Genomic DNA, 17775 nt, shown 5'->3' with positions numbered 1-17775 from the left:
CTACTATTTCACTTTTATTCCTTATGTGCCAGGCCCTACTCTAGACACCTGCTAGGTATTCACTAATTTAATCCTCGCAAGAATTCCTTAAGGCCATGTATCAGTTTCCTAGGGCTGCTGTGACAAAGCACTACAAATTGGGTAGCTTAAAATAGAAATGTACGGAGAACTCACAGTTTTAGAGTCTGAAAACAATCTGTTGGCAAGGTTGGTTCCTTCTGGGAAGGAGAGAGAGAGAATCTGTTCTGATTCTGAGAATCTGTTCCATGCCTCTCTCCTAGTTGCTAGTAGGTGCTAGAAATCTTTGGTGTTCCTTGATATGTGGTAGCGTGAGTCAGTCTTGACTTCTGTCTTCACATGACCATCATACAGCCTCTCCTCTTCTTGTAAGGGCACTAGTCATTGGATTTAGGGCCCACCTGAACTCACTATGAAGTTATTTTACTTTGACTAACCATAGCTGCAGAGGCCCCATTTCCAAATATGGCCATATCCTGAGGTTCCAGGTAGACATGAATTTTGTGGAAACATGATTTAACCCAGTGCAGGCAGATATTACTGGTATGTCTATTTTATAGATAAGGCATCCTGAGGTATCCAGGGATTCAGTGACTGTTTAAATCATAGACAACTGAGTGACAGGGCTAAGGGTTAAATCAAATGCATTTGGCTCCACAGTCCAAGCTTCTAACCATTGTGCTGGGGGTTCTCAGCCAGCAGCAGCAGCATCACCTGGGAACCTGTTAGGCGTGCAGATTCTGTGGCCCCACCCCAGACCCCCTGAATCAGAAACTCTGGTAGCCAGACCAACCATCTCCTGTTATTTCACAAGACCTCCAGAATGTTCTGATGTGTCCTGACACTTGAGACATCTGATGGAAAGTGTGATGTAAGAAGAACAGCTTTCAAGACCTCATGTCAAATGTTTCTTGAGTGAACTGGGTACTAATCTCTAGGTCTGGGAGGCTAGGTTGGGAGAGTTGTTGGTTTATCAAAAGGAGCCTCTTTTTCCTAGTTCACTAGTACCAAAAATATTTGAAAAATCACCATGATCCTGTCTTTACCTATATAGAAATAGAAAGTGTCATGTCAAGGATGATCAAAAAAAGTTACTTTCATTTTTGTAAGCCACTTTTCTTATTTAGGCAGACAGCATGGCTCTTCGTGGATGTTTACTTCAGAAGAACAAACCACTAGACTGCCCACCCCTTTCGTCAGCTGCCTTCTTGTCCCAGGGGCCTCCCCTGCCAGGGAGGTGACATGTTGTTAGTGTAATAAAGTCAAGTCATCTTTAGGCGCATTGGTACATTGTTAATTGATCTTCATTTCCTATGATTTCCCCTTAAAGCAAACCCACTTCTCAGCAGGGTGATCCCAGGATTGTTTTTCTTCTCTGTGTAAGTACCTGCTTGTTTGGCAAGCTTTTATTACTCTCTGGTTCAGGAGACCCTTCCTCATGTTTTACTATTGCAAAGTCTTTGTCTTTCATTTTACTCTTTTTTTTTTTAATTACAATTTATATAAAATAATGCCATCAGCGGGAGCTCATTGCCCTACAGGGTAACTGGTAGAAGTCGCCTGGCCCCGCGAGCCAGTCTTTAAAATGTACTTCTGCGCGTGAAAGGCCCCACATTTTGGCAGAAACCCGCTCAGTTCATTTGAGGAGGCTTGGTATGGGCTTGGGGGAAACAGAAGGAAGCATGGCTGTTCTTCCCGGAGATGGAGGAGGCTGGTCTGCACCAGAGGACGCTCCAGCTTTCATGCTGTGGTTTCTGGTGGGAGAGGAGCCGGGGCAGAGGTGTAGTAATGAACATCCAAAGATCCCTCAGTCTTTCTCAGATGATTCAGGGAACAACCCAGGGCTTCCTAGCTCCAGAAAAGGTTTTCCAGTTACCTTGTTTTAGTGTTGGTTGTGGCGATTGCTGCTCTATTCCCCCACTCAGGGGAAATGAACAAGGAATGGAGGCTCATGGTGAAAGTTTCAAACCTTTCAATAAGACTTAACAGTAGATGTTTTCCTTCCGTATCTCATTCTCATCCATGTCTCCAAGAGAAACCACCATGGATTATATATTATATTATAGATTCTTCTAGAAGCATCATGTGAATTTATCATCAGATACACATATGGAGAGCTTTCTTTAAAAAAAGAAAAAGTGCTTGCAACAGAAACCATTGAAGGTATTTTGTTCATTGCTTTGGCTTTTTTTTTTATGTCTTGGAGATTATTTGATACCAGCACATGTAGCTCAAACTCGTAACACACCATGACTACGTCATATTTCATCACATGAGCATCTTATAATTTATTTATTCATTCCTCTGTTGGCAGGCATTTAGGTCAAATTTATGTTTTGCTTTTACACATGATTTGGTGATAAACACTCCTGCACGTGTATTCCTTCTACCTGCACAAGGAGGATAGCAGAAGGGTTACTTTCTAGTAGCGGCTGTGTTGGAACAAAGGGTATGTTTGCCTTCAAAATATCTAGTTTCGTAGGAATTTCCAAATTGTCCTCCAAAACGGTTGCATCAGTTTCTTTTCTCTGCAGTTCTCCCATGAGGACCCATGTGTCACCCCAGAAATTACCTCCAGCAACAGCAGCAGCAGAGAGAACTGGAGTGCCATTGACAGGCCTGGCAAGTCAGCAATAAGCACCCCATTTTTAAATATTTATGTTGCTATCGTATTATCAGGTTCTTACGAAGTGACTACTTCATAACACCATGTAGCCCAATCCCCAAGCTTGGCAATTTTTTTCTCCCTTTCAATACATCACATTGATTTTCTGTATGACTTTATCTGCTTAATACAAAGTGGGATTGAACAGTTATTTGTCTGGATTTGACCATTCCTTATCAAACATTTATGATTTAGCTTTCGCCACGGCATCTTCTTGTAAGGTGTTTCTTATTTTTATCTTTTTCCGTAAAGGTGGGATTGTGTTGACAGCCCTGTAATAAATCTCTCTTGAATGAGACATGTTGCAGCAGGGCGGGGAGCGGGCTCTGTGTGTGGGCTGTTTGAGGAAAAGCTTTGGGAAGGGTCCCTGTGAATTGTTTCTGGAACAAAGTCGCCTTCTAATAGTATAAATTGATTCCCTAACTTTGGGGTTTGCCATGTGTTAGGATTGAGCGCTTCATTGGAAAGCACGGGGCAGGAAAGGGGGCTGCTCGGATGATGGCTTGTCCAGTAAATAAGAGAGGTTAGTACAGCCAAGGCCAAATCTTAGAACTACCTCTTGTCTGTACATAGAATAACGTCACTGTCACAGGGTCAGGGCAAGGTCACCAGCCTTCACTGAGAGCCTTGGTGGGAATGTAATCAGCATACAAGGGATTGGAAAAGAGTAGACCTCGATGGGATGTGCATATTTTACTCTCCTTTGTTTCCTTCTTGTTGAGAACATTTTCTAGCTTCGTGCAAAGAAAAAAAGAACTAGAAAATCTGACTCAGTTCTATAAGACTTTCTTGAGCACGTACTATGCCAGGAGCATCATGCCCCCAGAAAGAATTCCTGGGATTAGGGATGATGAATACAGCAAAGTGGCAGAGCGGTGGAAGGGGTCAGACCTTTGTAAGTAAGCTTGTCTCCCAACTCTTTAGAACTGGGGGACTCGGAAGAAGGCTTTTTAAAATTTGTTTGTTTTTATTTTTTTGGCTTAAAACCACACGCTTTGGTCACATCACCCTTTTCACGGATGACAGATCCAGGCATGGTTCAGCATCTCTCATAAGTGGCAGTCAAGAGGCTGGACTGGGAAGGGTCTGCTCCCAAGGTCACATTCATGGTTCTCGACAGAATTCTTTTGTTGTTGTTGTTTTTGGCAGTTGTTGGACTGAGGGGCTCAGTTCCTTTATCAGCTGTTCTTTGTGGAGTGTTGCCATATGGACCTCTCTAAAGGGCAACTTGCAACATGGCAGCTGGCTTCCATCTGAGTGAGCCAGCAGGAGAGCAAGAGAAGATAAGAAAGCAGAAGCCAGAGTCTTGGGGAAACATAATCCCAAAAGTGAAAAAAACACCATTTTATTTTTTTTATTGAGATAGAATTCAATACCATAATGCTCTCCTTTTTAAAGTGTACACCATTTTACGTATATACTGCATATATCTAGTGGTTTTCAATGTATTTACAAAGTTGTAAAACCATCACCACTAATTGCAGAACATTTTCATCCACCAGAAAGAAACCCATGCCCAGTAGCAGTCACTCCCCATTCCGCATCCTCATCCTCACCAAAGAGAATTTCAACCAGAGGCATGACAAGTGCAAAGATCCTGTGGTGGAAATATGCTTGACTTACTTGCTCAAGGGAGGGAAGGCAGCCATTATGGTTGGAGCCAGTTGGAGCGACAGGCAATGAGGTCAGAGAGGGAGGCAAATGCCAGCTCGTAAAGCTGTTGTAAGGAGCCTGGATTTTATTCTGTTTGTGATGCAAGCCCTTTGAAGTTTGTAAGCAAAGTATGACATGATTTTAATCACAGTTTTAAAAAGATGTGGTTGCAGTCTGTAGGAGGCGAGAGCAGGAGCTGCAGGGCCAGTTGGGGACAGCTCAGAGTCTCGGAGAGCAACGATGGCAACTTATGACATGAGATGAGAATGGAGAGGGAGAGAAGAGGCTGCCTTGAGGACACATCATCCTGCTGAGGACACTGGAATGTAATCGATGGCCTGCCTCCCAGTTTACCACAGGCCTAGTCCTGTCTACGTCCCGATACCCAGTGTGGGCCAGCCACCCGGGAGGCCCCCACAGCACGCCTGCTGCCTGAGTATTATAGATTGACTGTCTGCGTAGGAAGTGGCTGTTTGGGGATAAAGCAGCCAGGGCTCCTGGCTCTGGATGCTCTGAGCCTCTACCTCTGTCAGGCTGGCTCATTCATAGCCTGTGCCCTAGAATGATGCCTTTAATCCTGTCTCCTTCACTAGCAGGGATTCCGAGCTTGTAAGTGATGTTTTCTTTTAAAATGCAAGCAGAAAGAAGAGCCAGCAGTGTCAAAACTATGTGCGTAAATATTTTATTTTTTCCCCCTTCCACAAATGAACACGGTATATCAATATCAGTGCATCTGGGAAGAGCAAGCATGTCGGTGGCCAGCAGAATAGAAACCCGCTATGGCGATCCATTATGTTCTCTCTCAATTAGGCTTGTTGAGGCTCTGTTATTAAAGTGGGATTTTTCTTAATTATTAACAGTTAAAAATAGGAAAATAGATTTCAAGGGGGGAAAAAGTTGCAGGCAACAAGAGTCCAATTCTAAATGTGTGCATGTGCGTAAAACAGAATTTGCCAAACATGAATAGGCACTTACAATGTGACTAGAATTGGCTCTGTCATGTGTCAGCCTAATAGCCTAAACCCTGGTTCAATACAATGAACTTGGGAAGGTTTGCTTAATGAAAGAACTGACGTTTTCTGTGCAGTGGCCACATTCATCAGCCTGCATCCTGTTCATTACACTACAAAGGGCTGCCAATGGGAATTGGTAGGGTCATCTATTAGGGAAACGTGATGGGGACAAAAGATAGCAGAGGCCAGGGCCTCGTAGAATTTTCTAAGTTGGCGTGGGTTACTGCAGGAGTGAGCCCCTCTTGGGGGCAACATGTATCCCAGTGGGCAAAGGGCTTCTGGGGCCACAGGCTGAATTCTGCTACACACGTGACTTCCGATCCTGATACACACATGCTCGGGGCCCCTAGAGAAGTGTTTGCCCACCCCTGACGTGTCCTCACCCATTGTGAGGTTCCCGTGGGTACACGGTGTGACTGTACCCCTTGCCACGTGAGTTGCTTCGACCCATGGGATCTGAGTGGATGTGACCTGTGTCTCTCGAGGCAGAAACGTAAAGAGCCCAGAGCATGCCGCACCATATTTTCTGCCATGCTGACCGGCAGTGTTCCAGACACCAGCTGCTCTGTCACTGCGGGTCCTGGAGGAAGGACCAGGCAAGAGCCCCAACTGACCCAAGATGGCCATAGAGAAATATCCTGTGCTTCTGCATCGTGGCCTTAAGACACTGAGATTTGGAGGGTTACGTGTTACACTGGCATCACCTGGCCCATGATGACTCCTTATACCCATCATTAGGCACAGAAGGATCCTCGTTTGACCTCCAGGGCAAAAAATCCCCAGAACAATAGGTTATTTCATGACACACTTATAGTCCATTTTGTCAGGTTGAGATATTGCAGTTTGCCCTTTTAAAAATTAATTAATTTATTAAAGATTTTATTTATTTTCAGGAGAGACACGGAGAGAGAGGCAGAGATATAGGCAGAGGGGGAAGCAGGCTCCCTGCAGGGAGCCTGATGCAGGACTCGATCCCAGGATCACAACCTGAGCCCAAGGCAGACGCTCAACCACTGAGCCACCCAGGTGCCCCTGCCTTTTTCTTTTTTAAATCATTTTTAAGATCTGTAATGTCAGTAAATTTCAGTTAGCCTCTAGAGCCATTGAGGGGGGTGCCCGTCTGAGAACTTAAGCAGATTCCTTCATCTGTGAGTGGGGCCTTGAGTCTTTGGAAAATGCAGACAAACAAGATCTGCTGATTGTCAAGGTCATCTTGGGAAGGGCCATTGTGGGGAGTACGTAGCAGGCCCATTAATTCAGGGGGGATTTACATCAGTTCTATCTGCCTCTTACCTAATGGGGCTGTTTGGTTGTGTTCTTTCCTGGAGAGATTAGTGATTGAAAAGAGGAGATTTAGAACAGAGAGATAAAAGTTTGCTTTTAATTCTTGTGACATGCAGCGTCCTAAGAAGGCTTCCTAAGGAAGCTCCATAGTAGATTCAGATTTAAGCCAGAGGACAGATTCTCCTAAGGCCGTATTAATGTCCAGGGGGTGACATTTCCATAAAAAAGGGGCTTTACAGGGTCTTAGGGAAGTTGGGTGATGTTTATGTTATCTCTAACCCTAAAACCCAACTGCTATCTGAATTAAAAGTCCCTTATGTCATTATCATGGGGGTTGTGAGTACAGAATCTTCCCACACTTGTTTCTTGAATTTATTCACCTCTAAAATAATAGTTTTCTCTCTCTCCCTCCTCCCCAGCAGCCCCTGCCACCTTCAGTTCCACAAGTAGAGATTGTGTTGGAGAGAATTGGTCTTTCACAAACAGAAAAAATAGCCTGTCTTCATAAGGTCGTAGCAGGTGCTATGCCAGGTGTATTAAAGCACCTCGACAGGGTTTGGCAAACAGTCTTTGGGTGTTCCCTGAGAAAGTGGGGAGAAGCCAGGGGGCTTGGCCATACCGATTGTGCAGCCTTGATCCTATTACATAAACTCCTCAGCCTTGGCTTCCTTTTCCAGAGAATGGCGCCAAAAGTAGCATTTAGCCCCTTGCTCATCAAGTGATTGTGAGAAGTAGGTGAGCAAGTGTGGGCAGGACCCTTAATCCAGCCTTCTCACTAAGGGAGTTTCCAGTAAGTGTTCTTTCCTGGTAGCAATCCTGTATGGATCGGGACAGCCTTTGCCACGAAAAGTCCCAGAAGATGCTGACTCAGTGGATTTGAAACAAGGATGCAGTGTGGTATGTCACAATGCCAGGAGTTCTGATCGAGGCAGCCCATGCTGGGGTGGGTGTCTGGGGCTCAGATCCAGCATGGCTTGACCCTTCACAAAATGGTGCCTTGATTAGTGGCTCTATCCAGAGCTGTCTCTGATGGACTCTAAAGTGGAGAAGTGTGTCATCTCCAGAGTCAGAAACCCTTGACTTCAGTCCTATCTGTCAAAGCTTCAAAGCTCTGTGACCGTGGGCTGCCCTCACTGTACTTCAGTTTCCCAGTCTGTGAAATGGACACAGTGATATTGCTGGTCACAGAGCATGGTCATAGGTAACGTGGTTTATCTGAAGTGCTCAGCACCATGCTCAGCACAGTAAGCTCTCTGCAAATATTTCTGAGGCGTCATAGCAAGTAGGTGATTTATTCAGTGTCACTCATCTGGTGACTGAGGGAGCAGGTGCCCAAACCCCTCCTGCCAGGGGTGTCTTCACTGCAATGCCACCACCCTACAACCTCTACCATGGAAAACAGTGCAACAGGGTTTGCTCTCATATTTAATTAAAAATAGGCTCACAAGGGCCATAGCTTTTAATAACCTACATCAGTGGTTAATACCAATCTAGTCTATCATGAAAAGAACTGTATTCCACTCTTGTGAAGCCCATTGCATATACATTTTCTTATTCTCTTTAATAGGAGAGAAAATACTGCTTTATTCGTTTGCCGACAGCTTTCCTGAGAATCCATGGGTGAACTTCTCTACCAATCTTTGGCATTTAAATTTTAGGTTTCTCCTCCTAATAGCAGACCATCTTTGTAGAAGCAGAGTTATCTGTCTCTTTTAATACCATATTTATGCTTGGACAGGTTGACCTTGTTATTTATTAGGTTATCTCAATATAAATATACTTTTCTGGGTTCTAGTGGGGTTTTTTTGTAGCAAAGTAAAAATAATAATGATGGAGATAACAGGGTACAGATCAGGGTCCCATTCCTAGGTTCTATTGTTGTACTGAACTCATCTGAGCAATCTCCCTTTTGTCTCTGTCTCCCTATCTTTCCTATCACGTTGAACCTTGATTGCCTATTCTATAAGGCCTCAGCCACTTGGCCCCTTTCTGTTCTTCCATATGAGTCTTTCACTGGTGTCGAGGATGTGCATTTTGATTCCATCACATTAGACTCTGCGCTCAGCCAAAGCTCTTCTTAATACACTAGCCATCAGAACCACACAGCTTAATATCTTTCCTGTTGTATTAGTCTTGGCTCCCCTTGGGTATTCCATAAGAATTTCAAGGGTGAGGACCATGAGATAAAATGTCATTAGATAAACAGGGATGATATATCAAGGTTCCATCCATTCATTTGTTTATATATTCTTCATTTAACCACCCTTCACCATGCACTTAGCTCGAGTGAGGCCCCGGAGCTTACGAAAGAGTTAGGATCCTACAGTTTAGTTAGGGACAAGGCACATGAACATACAGTTAGAGCGTTCACTGTGCTAAGTGCAATAACAAAGGTACCAAGAATGTAGGAGAGAGGGGGAAAGGAGGAGTTATCTTTGTCAAGTGTGGGTGAGGGTGTGGGAGGATGAGGAGGTAGCAGTTTGGCGGAGGAAACTTTATTATAGAGAAGGCCATGCATAAGATGGGTCTTGGGATCTAAATGAGTGTTGGCAGGTGGACTGCTCTGGGAAGCTGAGCAGTGGGGGAAGAAAGGTAGGAAGTGCATTCTTAGCAGAGCGATGGCCCAGACTTGGGCGTCTTCAGAGCATGCCTGAGTCTCCCTGATGGGACATGTGATAGTAACATCAGGGCTTGGTGTAGGAAATGGGAACCTCTCTATAATCTGTATACAGGAAGGAATTTAATAAAAGCAATTTGGTGCTTACAAATTTGTTGGAAAAACTGAAGGAGTGACTTTGAAGTCGGTCCTCTCCAAGAATGGCTCCCGTGGGAAGCCTGGGTGGCTCAGTGGTTTGGTGCCTGCCTTCAGCCCAGGGCGTGATCCTGGACACCGGGGATCAAGTCCCGCATCGGGCTCCCTGCATGGAGCCTGCTTCTCTCTCTCTCTGCCTGTGTCTCTGCCTCTCTCTGTGTCTTTCATGAATAAATAAATAAAATCTTAAAAAAAAAAAAAAAGAATGGCTCCCTGAAAAACTCAGACGTAACCCCCCAGGGCACTCCTACCATGGAAGCCACAACTGCAGCCAAGCCAGATGAATAAACCAAAGCCACCTCCGCTGTGGCCCTATTGCCACCACTCAGGGAAAACTCTGTTTGCACATGCTCTGACTTGCTAGAAGGAGAAGCTTCAAAGAAGCAGGAATATGGCCTTTCCCTCCCTTCTACAATTTGTGTCTCCTGTGACAGCTTCTACCAGTTGGTGGGATAGACGGGTGTCTAGTACATAGTTGTAAATCCTAGAAAGGTCGTTTTTAACTTTCCGAGTTCTTCAGCTAGAACAGTGGCATCCTGGAACAATGTTACCCCTCAGAGGACATTTCATTATGTCTGAGGCATTTTTGGTTGTGGCAGCCAGGGTGTGGAGGTGCTGTTGGCATCTCGTGGGTCGTGACAGGGATGCTGCTCAACATCCTACAATGCCTGGGGCAGCCCCTCCCACAAAGAACAGTCCAGCCCTAAATGCCAGAATATTGAGGTTGAGAACTGTGACCCAGCAGGGTGGTGGAAAAGGTCAAATGAGGCAGTCTAAACTGTCTAACGCACATATGCCACTTGTTTGCATTCCAAAAGTATGAGAATTTTTGCTGGTTTTAGCTATAAACTAGCTGTTATTTACTGGGCAGTTGATTTTAGTTCATTCTATATTTTCCCCCTTGATATTTACATCCTGTGTAACCCGTTTTGATGATCGCAGTGACTCGAAAGACGTCTTTATTCCAAATAATCTCTAATAAGATTTCGTTTGAAGAGAAGGATAAAGTTTCCCCTATGTTCCATTTCTCTCTTGTGCATGTACCACTATTTCATCAACAGAATTTTATTATTAGAACAAATCCTCTGGAAATGCTGCTTTTTTCCCTTCCTGCCTCCCCACCAATAATATTGACCTGTTATTTGGCTTACTTTCCTCTCACTGCCCCTCCCCCCGAAGCCAGAGGAAGGAAGGAGGAATGAACTGTGGCCAGGAATTCAAAATTCCTACTCCTCGTTGCCTCTGGTGGAAACTCCACCTCCGATGTCAGGGCTTCTCTATGTCAGCAGAGTACAGATGAGGCCTTGCCCACCCCTGGCCTGGCCCTGGTTCTCTCCCTCCAGTGGTTCCAGGGCCAACCACAGCCAGGCCCACCAGGGTTTAGGAAGGCCAGGCAGCCTGTGATGATTCGCCAGCCACTCTTTACCCAGGGTTACATCCTTGGATGTTTTTCTGTGCATCTGGCTCTTCTGGCTCTCTCCCAGATCAGGAAAGAAACACCTTTCCCAGCTCTCTCACGATGCTGGTTTATCCTGCAAGTACGCAGTGACATCACAGTGATCATCACGACGCAGCGCGCCACACTGGTGCCTTGCCGTATGGTAGTTCTGAGAAATGTATGGAAGAATCACAGGCACATGACTGGCAATCATGTCGCCCTCTCAATAAGGATTATAGCATTATGGTCCTGTAGACGTCCTTCAGGGCCCAGCAGTCCCAGATTTGGAGTCCAGGTGGATGCTGAACTCTGTTGAATGATGTGCCCTCCTCTACTCAAATTCCTGGCTATCCAGAACCTCAGAATACAGCTCTCCTTGCAAATAGGGTCTTTAAAAAAAAAAAAAAAAAAAGAAGATTTTATTTATTTATTTACTTGAGAGAGAGAGAGAGCAGGATGAGGAGCAGAGGGAGAGGGACAAGCAGACTCTATGCTGAGCACAGAGCCTGATGTGGGGCTCAATCCTATAACCCTGAGATCATGACCTGAGCCCAAATAAAGAGTTGGATGCTGAAACTACCTGAGCCACCCCGGCGCCCTGCAAATTGGGTCTTTACAGATGTAACTGTAGGTGGGCTGCAAATCCAAGGAGCGGGTCCTTATAACAGACAGAAACTGACCCGCAGTGAGAAGGCCACATGAGGATGGAGGCAGAGCCTATAGTGGAGCTTCTTCAGCAACCAGCAGTAGCTGGGACAGAGGCCTGAGACTGCGTCTCCCTTAGAGCCCCCAGGAGGCACCATCCCTGTCGACACTTGGGCTCCGACTTCTGGCCTCCCGAGCTCCAAGATGATGAATTTCAAACCTCCTAGTTTGCCACCCTAGGGAACTGCCTCAGGTACTGTTTAATACAGCTCTGGAGGGTGGCCATCAGTAGTATCATGGCACAGCTGCCACTACTGAATCTTGTGATAATCGGGTGAATTGCTGGTACCCTCAGAGGCCCGGGTTCCTCCTCTGTCAGTGGACATGCCCCGTCTCATTTATGGACTTTCAAAAAAGATTTTCTTTATTTAATTGAGAGAGAGTGAGAGAAAGAGAGAGAGAGAGAGAGAGAGAGAGCATGAGTCAGGGGCAGAGGAGGGAGAGGGAGAAGCAGACTCCACCCTGAGCAGGGAGCCTGACGGGGGCTTGATCCCAGGACCCCAGGATCATGATCTGAGCTGGAGGCAGGCACTTCACCGGCTGAGCCACCCGGGCACCTGCCCCTGTCTCATGTAGGGGTGGTTTTAAGACTTACATGAGGCAACATATATCAAGGACTTACCACAAAGCCTGGTTCACAGTAAGTGACCAATAAATACCTGGGCTTATTTTTGTCACTATTATTTAGGATGAAAATGTATTTAAGATGCACAGTCAATATTCAATTACCCTCACTAATAAAGAGGAATAAAGATATGGATTGCAAAATAGAAAATACACGGAAAGATTGCTTTACATTTTAAAAAGTGGTGAGACCAACACGTGCAGACAATTAGCGTCGGGGTGCCTTCCTTCGTCCCTTTCTGGCCCACCCAAGCAGCAAATGGCCTTCCACTGGGGTGGTGGAGGAGCTAATGTCCTTTACAATCTACAGGGAAAATAATGCACTTTTGGATAATTAAGAGTTAAGTATCACTTGGCGCTACAGGACCCCAGATCGAAAATCGTTCTGTCCTTGTAATTCACAAACCCCCCAACCCCGTTTTAGTAAAAGTTTAGAATACTGGCAGGGCGGCAAATATGCTTAAATGATTTTATTCACATGTCAGATTTAATTAAATCCATAACCAGAAGACAAGCCCAAAAGAATTTTTCAGGGAGCTTCGGAATTCGTTTTTCTATCTCCACGCCCCACTCAAGCCCCACATTCAACATGATAACTGTAGATCCGAACCTTCCCAAACACATGCGGATGGAAGTAGGGACATTTATCATACACATATAACCAGGCAGGTGGAAGTGCTGCGTAGCATTGAATCCTATAGCGAAGTGTGGTGATCGGAAAATTTATATGTGGAGACCCCAAAACAGTGTAGCTAAAGTTTGGTGGTTTCTACTAAGACGGGAGTGTGTGTGTGCACTCCTTGTGTTCAGGGTTCCGTGATCGTTCAGGTGCACGTCGGTATTCTGATGGGTCGGTTATTAGGGTATTAGGACCACAGTAAGCGGTGTGGCAGGACAGGAGAAACCATTGTGTCTCTAAACTATCCCTAAATGGCCTGTAATCGGTTCATTCTACCTTGCATAACCAGATTTTATCACTTACAGCCCGAGGAGCTGAAACAAAAAGTACTTAAAAGAAAATGATCGGATGAGATTTTTAAATCCAAGGCTGACCACAAAAGATCCCCACGAGGCCATCACCGTCCCCGAGCCCCCCATTTCAGGGTCCGGCATTTGTACCGATTACGGCCTGACAGCTCTTGAGTTTCCAATGATAACAGCCATCTGACTTGATCGGAGTTCAATGGATTTTCACTAAAATAGAATCATCGCCTTGGTGATGGATAGAAAAAGTAAAGCAATACATCCTGATAAATGCTCTGCCTGCCGCCTCCCTCTCCCCAGCGGTGACCTTGTACAATCCATAAGAGAGCGAGCCGGAGCCCTGGTCAGCGCCGCAGCGCGTCAGGGCTTGGGAATTTAAGTAGCTCTGAAGCCCATCAATGGGGTGAAGGGGGAATGGCCAGAGAAAGCAGTGGATCACGCTTCGAAGGCTCGGAGGGAAATAGGGTACGCTGAAGGTCAGCGCGCACACGGGTCCCGGAGGAGCAGCGCCAACCCTCATTCGTATTCATGGGAGGCTGTGGCCCTGCAAGGCGAGCTCCGTACACGAGTACAATAAAACAGGAGTTTGCAGAGCATATAATTTCTTCTCGGCAGCGAGAGGTACCAGGGAACCGCACGTGCTAACCCCGAGCGAGCGGGCGCCTTGCCCCGGGCTGAATAACGGGGAGCCGGCCGTGCAGGGAAAGGCTCAGCCTCCGTGATGCCGCACTCGTTTTCCCAGTTTCGTAGCCCGGGTGGCTCTGCCAGCCGTGCATATGTTGAATGCCACTGATCATCTGGAGCGACACCAATGACACGGGCCCCGTTAGCTCCAAAGGAACCCGACTGCACCAGGACGTCCAGGAAGCTCCCGGACCCGTGACATCCCCAAGCCCAACGCGCTTGATCCAGGGAAAAGAAGCTTCTGGGTGGTGGAAGGCCGAAGAAGTTCAACGTTGGCAGGCGCCCATTAGTGTTGGTTACAACTTGCTAAAAGAAAATATTAAAATAAAAATTAGATCATAAATTTGGAGCCACAGTTACCAAGCCTAAAGTGCAAATTGCCAAACAAGTCAAGAGACTCATTAGCATTTTATGTAAATCAGTTATTACTGTTCTCCACTTCCTTAATTATCCATGTTATTTCAATACAACCCTTTCTTTGATGTCCCAATTCTATATTTAAATAGTGCAAGATTTCTATCGTATCCTCCCGCAGAGGTTTGTGCCATGCAAAAAACATGCCAAGAGCAGCTATTTTAAAGACTACAGGGAAATGTTTAATTGGTTCATCCCATTTGAGTTATGAGGGCGTATTACTGAGCACATAAAATCAGAAACATGGAAAGTACTAGCTTGGAGAAGTTTACTAAAACCTGCAAGAGACCACTTGAAATCTTGCCCCCAAGACTTTTTCGATTCTCAGTGGGAGCCGATTCAAAGGGAAATTTTGCAAACTTCATTGAATTTTGCTAAACGATTGATTTATAATTGAAATATTTGGAAATAAAATCCAACAGTCCTCTTTCCTTTGGCACAGAGAGTTATTCTTTGGTTGGATAAAGAGTACATCAGGGCAGAGAGAGGGGGAAGCAGAGTGGGTGTGTGTGGGGAGGAAGCATCTGCAAGGGACGGCTTTCAGCTGGCTCATCTTTTCTGAAAGAGGAGCCATCACAAACATGAGGAACAAGTTCGCGGGTGTCTCCTTCTCAAGTTGTCTAAAATTGAGGACAATCTCACAAGTTACAGATATCATACAGCCTTTCTCTTATGAACCAACTTTTGAAATAATGCGGCCACAGGGAACCTCACCTGCCTTTATCTTCCTGCCTCCTGCCCCATAACCTCATCATTTCCTTAGGGTATCCTCATGATCACCTGCCTTTATCTTCCCGCCTCCTGCCCCATAACCTACATTGTTTTTAAATACTTTATTAAAAATAATAATCCAGGGAAAGTTTAGCAGCATGAATTGTAGCTGGAAAATAGAGGTAAATGAATGGAAACTCTCCATATATTTTTGAACAATCACTGCACCCGACCTTTTTCTTTTTTTTTTTTTTTTTTTTTTGATCTGGAAGAAAGCAGATCTTTGGTAAAGCTGATGTGATGGCATAAGCTTTGGTGACAGATTGACTCAGGTTCAAGACCAAGCTGTGTGGTATCATTCATGTCATCTATTCTTAGCCTCCCCTTGGTGAACATGGCTAGCAGCACTTACCTTGAAGAGTTGTCATGCAGACTAACATTGATATACGTAAAGTGTTTAGTTTTTAGGAGGTGCCTAATAAATGGTGAGCGTGAGCCTCCACTCTAGGCCAGGCACTGTACCAGGTGTTTACATAGATGATCACTCTGAATCCTCAAAAACGCTCATCAAAATAAGTATGATCACTACTACGCATACTTAACAGATGAGGAAAGCAGAGTTTCTAGAGGCAAGTGACTTGCCCAAGATCACATAGAATCAAGTGGGATTCTGGGATTGGGATTTTAATCCAAAAGTTCTCTAAGCGGGGGTTGCGCTTTTGAGAGGAACCGTGCAGGGTACTAAGCTTAATATAAAAATGGGAAAATTATTCCCCACCTACTTAAATAGGTAATATTTACAGGAAACTCACCTCTGCAAACTAAAATAGATTAAATATTTAATCTGACTTATTGGTTATTTATTTAACAAATACTTCTGTGGGCTTGCCATGTTCCAGGCACTGTTCTATGCATTTACAACTAGTAATTTATTGAACCATCTAACAAATACTTATTTTGAGAACAAGCAAAGGGGTCTATGGCGAGGTCCAAGATGCTGGGAGATAGAATCCTCCCTAGTGCTCACAATCTTGTAAGTCCCTGGGCACTAGCTCATGAATGACTTCAGAAAAAATTACATTTTTAAAAACATGATTTTTTCTCATCATACATATGGCATACTCTATTATAAACAATTTGAAAAATATAAAGAAGGGAGAAAAAATTGAGACTTTATAGTCCTGCCATGTATTGTTAACATCAATCCAGGATTATAATGAAAGAGAAAACACATGATCTAGTATACAAGGACTATTTTCTACTGTCCTCACTTTGCTCGTCTTAAGAGTCTGAGAGTAATTCAGAAGTTGCTAATCCACAAGCAAATCAAGGGAGGTGACCGGGTGGGGAGCACTGAGCCCTGTGTCCTTAGATAGCTTGCTGTGTACTTCATATGGATAGAAAAGTAGCGTCAAACACATTGAGCAGGACTTTTCCTACGTACTGAAACAAATCCTAAAAATTAGCATGCCACCACTCCCAAAGGAAGTAAGTCTCAGTCCTTACCCTCCCCCCCCCAATTCCCCACCATCCCTGTCACTCTCCTGAGTTTTGTTCATATCTTGTCATTTGGGTTTTGGTTGCATGAATGGTCACTGGCCTTCAGGATTTAGTGTTCTCTTTACCTGGGGACTTCCTGTTGCAGAAGTGGGATGGCTTCTGCAGAAAGCTTCTGTGTGCCATCCCTCCCGCCCCCCCGCCCCCGCTGCTCCCGTGACAAGTAGGGTTTCATCACCAGGAAAGCACATTGTTCCTACTCTAAAAGTCTACGGTCTAAAATCATCATCATGTATTTTCATCAGAATGAAATATCGGGCGCTCTGCTCAGTGCAAGGTTTTATTAATGATGTGCTGTCAGGGGCTGGATGTTCTGCATATTTGCATATTAAACAGCTGAGTGAAGAAACATTCCTTTTATTGCTGCAGGGAATAAATCAGTTTAAAGCAAGTTCTCATCATTTATACTCCTTTCAGCTAAGTCTTCTTTTATTGAAATAAATTGTTGAAGTGCTTTGCTCATTCTTTGAATACTGATGAAATTTACCTTGATAGGACCTCAGGAAAAATAATATTTTCTTAAAGGTGCAGTATTGTTCCATTTTTGAGTATTACTTTAATACATTATTGATAAGATAATTTAGAAATATCAAGTGAGAGGGGAAGAAAAACAGTTTTGAATAAAGACAGTGTTTCCTCTGGATGATTTTGCCAAATGCATTTTTATTGGTGGAGTGCAAGTGGATAAAAAAAAAAAAAAAGCCAATAAGCAAGCAAAAGTACTTGTATTGTTTTAATGAATGGTCAGCTGTTTTTGCATTCAGATCCCAGTGGGCAGCATATTCCATCCACATGCAAGGACGCTGTGTTTCCCAGATCCCAAAGCCCACTGTCCCCTGGGCAGACACACAAGGGGTCCCCAGAAGTCAGGCTATTTTTAAATACGAATTATACTCAGCCTCAGGGTTAAGGGTAGTGGCTAGGTGACAGGCTCCCCGCAAATGTTTTGGGTTCCTCTGTCTACTCATTGCCTCTCTATGCCAGAGGTTGGAAACCAAATATGTCCTGAAAATATATTTTGAACAATTTTGGGTCCACATGATGTTTTTTAAATTGCCTGGGAGCATTTTAAAATCGGAAAATTTCATGTACAAATCCAGCTTTTGACCATCTTTCGAAAAGGCAGAAGATCAAACAGTCCTGAGCCTGTTGATCGTCCGTAGCTGAGCAGCGGCGGTCTGTGGTCTGTGCCAGGTGGGGCAGCTGTTCTCGG

General features: G+C 44.8%; 1 protein-coding gene and 1 long non-coding RNA gene across 7 annotated transcripts in view; both read left to right on the top strand.

The window, feature by feature from the left end:
- WWOX (WW domain containing oxidoreductase) overlaps positions 1 to 17775 on the top strand; it is a 952589-nt gene that overhangs the window by 479479 nt on the left and 455335 nt on the right. The window lies entirely within an intron of this gene.
- On the top strand, positions 406 to 2883 carry LOC118354860 (uncharacterized). Its single transcript, XR_004816201.2, has 5 exons — positions 406 to 942; positions 1146 to 1397; positions 2085 to 2181; positions 2333 to 2467; positions 2553 to 2883. It is a non-coding gene; the product is annotated as an uncharacterized LOC118354860 (long non-coding RNA).

The sequence above is a fragment of the Canis lupus genome, chromosome 5, assembly GCF_003254725.2.
Source record: "Canis lupus dingo isolate Sandy chromosome 5, ASM325472v2, whole genome shotgun sequence".
In the NCBI taxonomy this organism is placed as follows: Eukaryota; Metazoa; Chordata; class Mammalia; order Carnivora; family Canidae; genus Canis; species Canis lupus.
The sequence above is the reverse complement of the archived record's forward strand: the minus strand, read 5'-3'. Positions and strand labels throughout refer to the sequence as shown.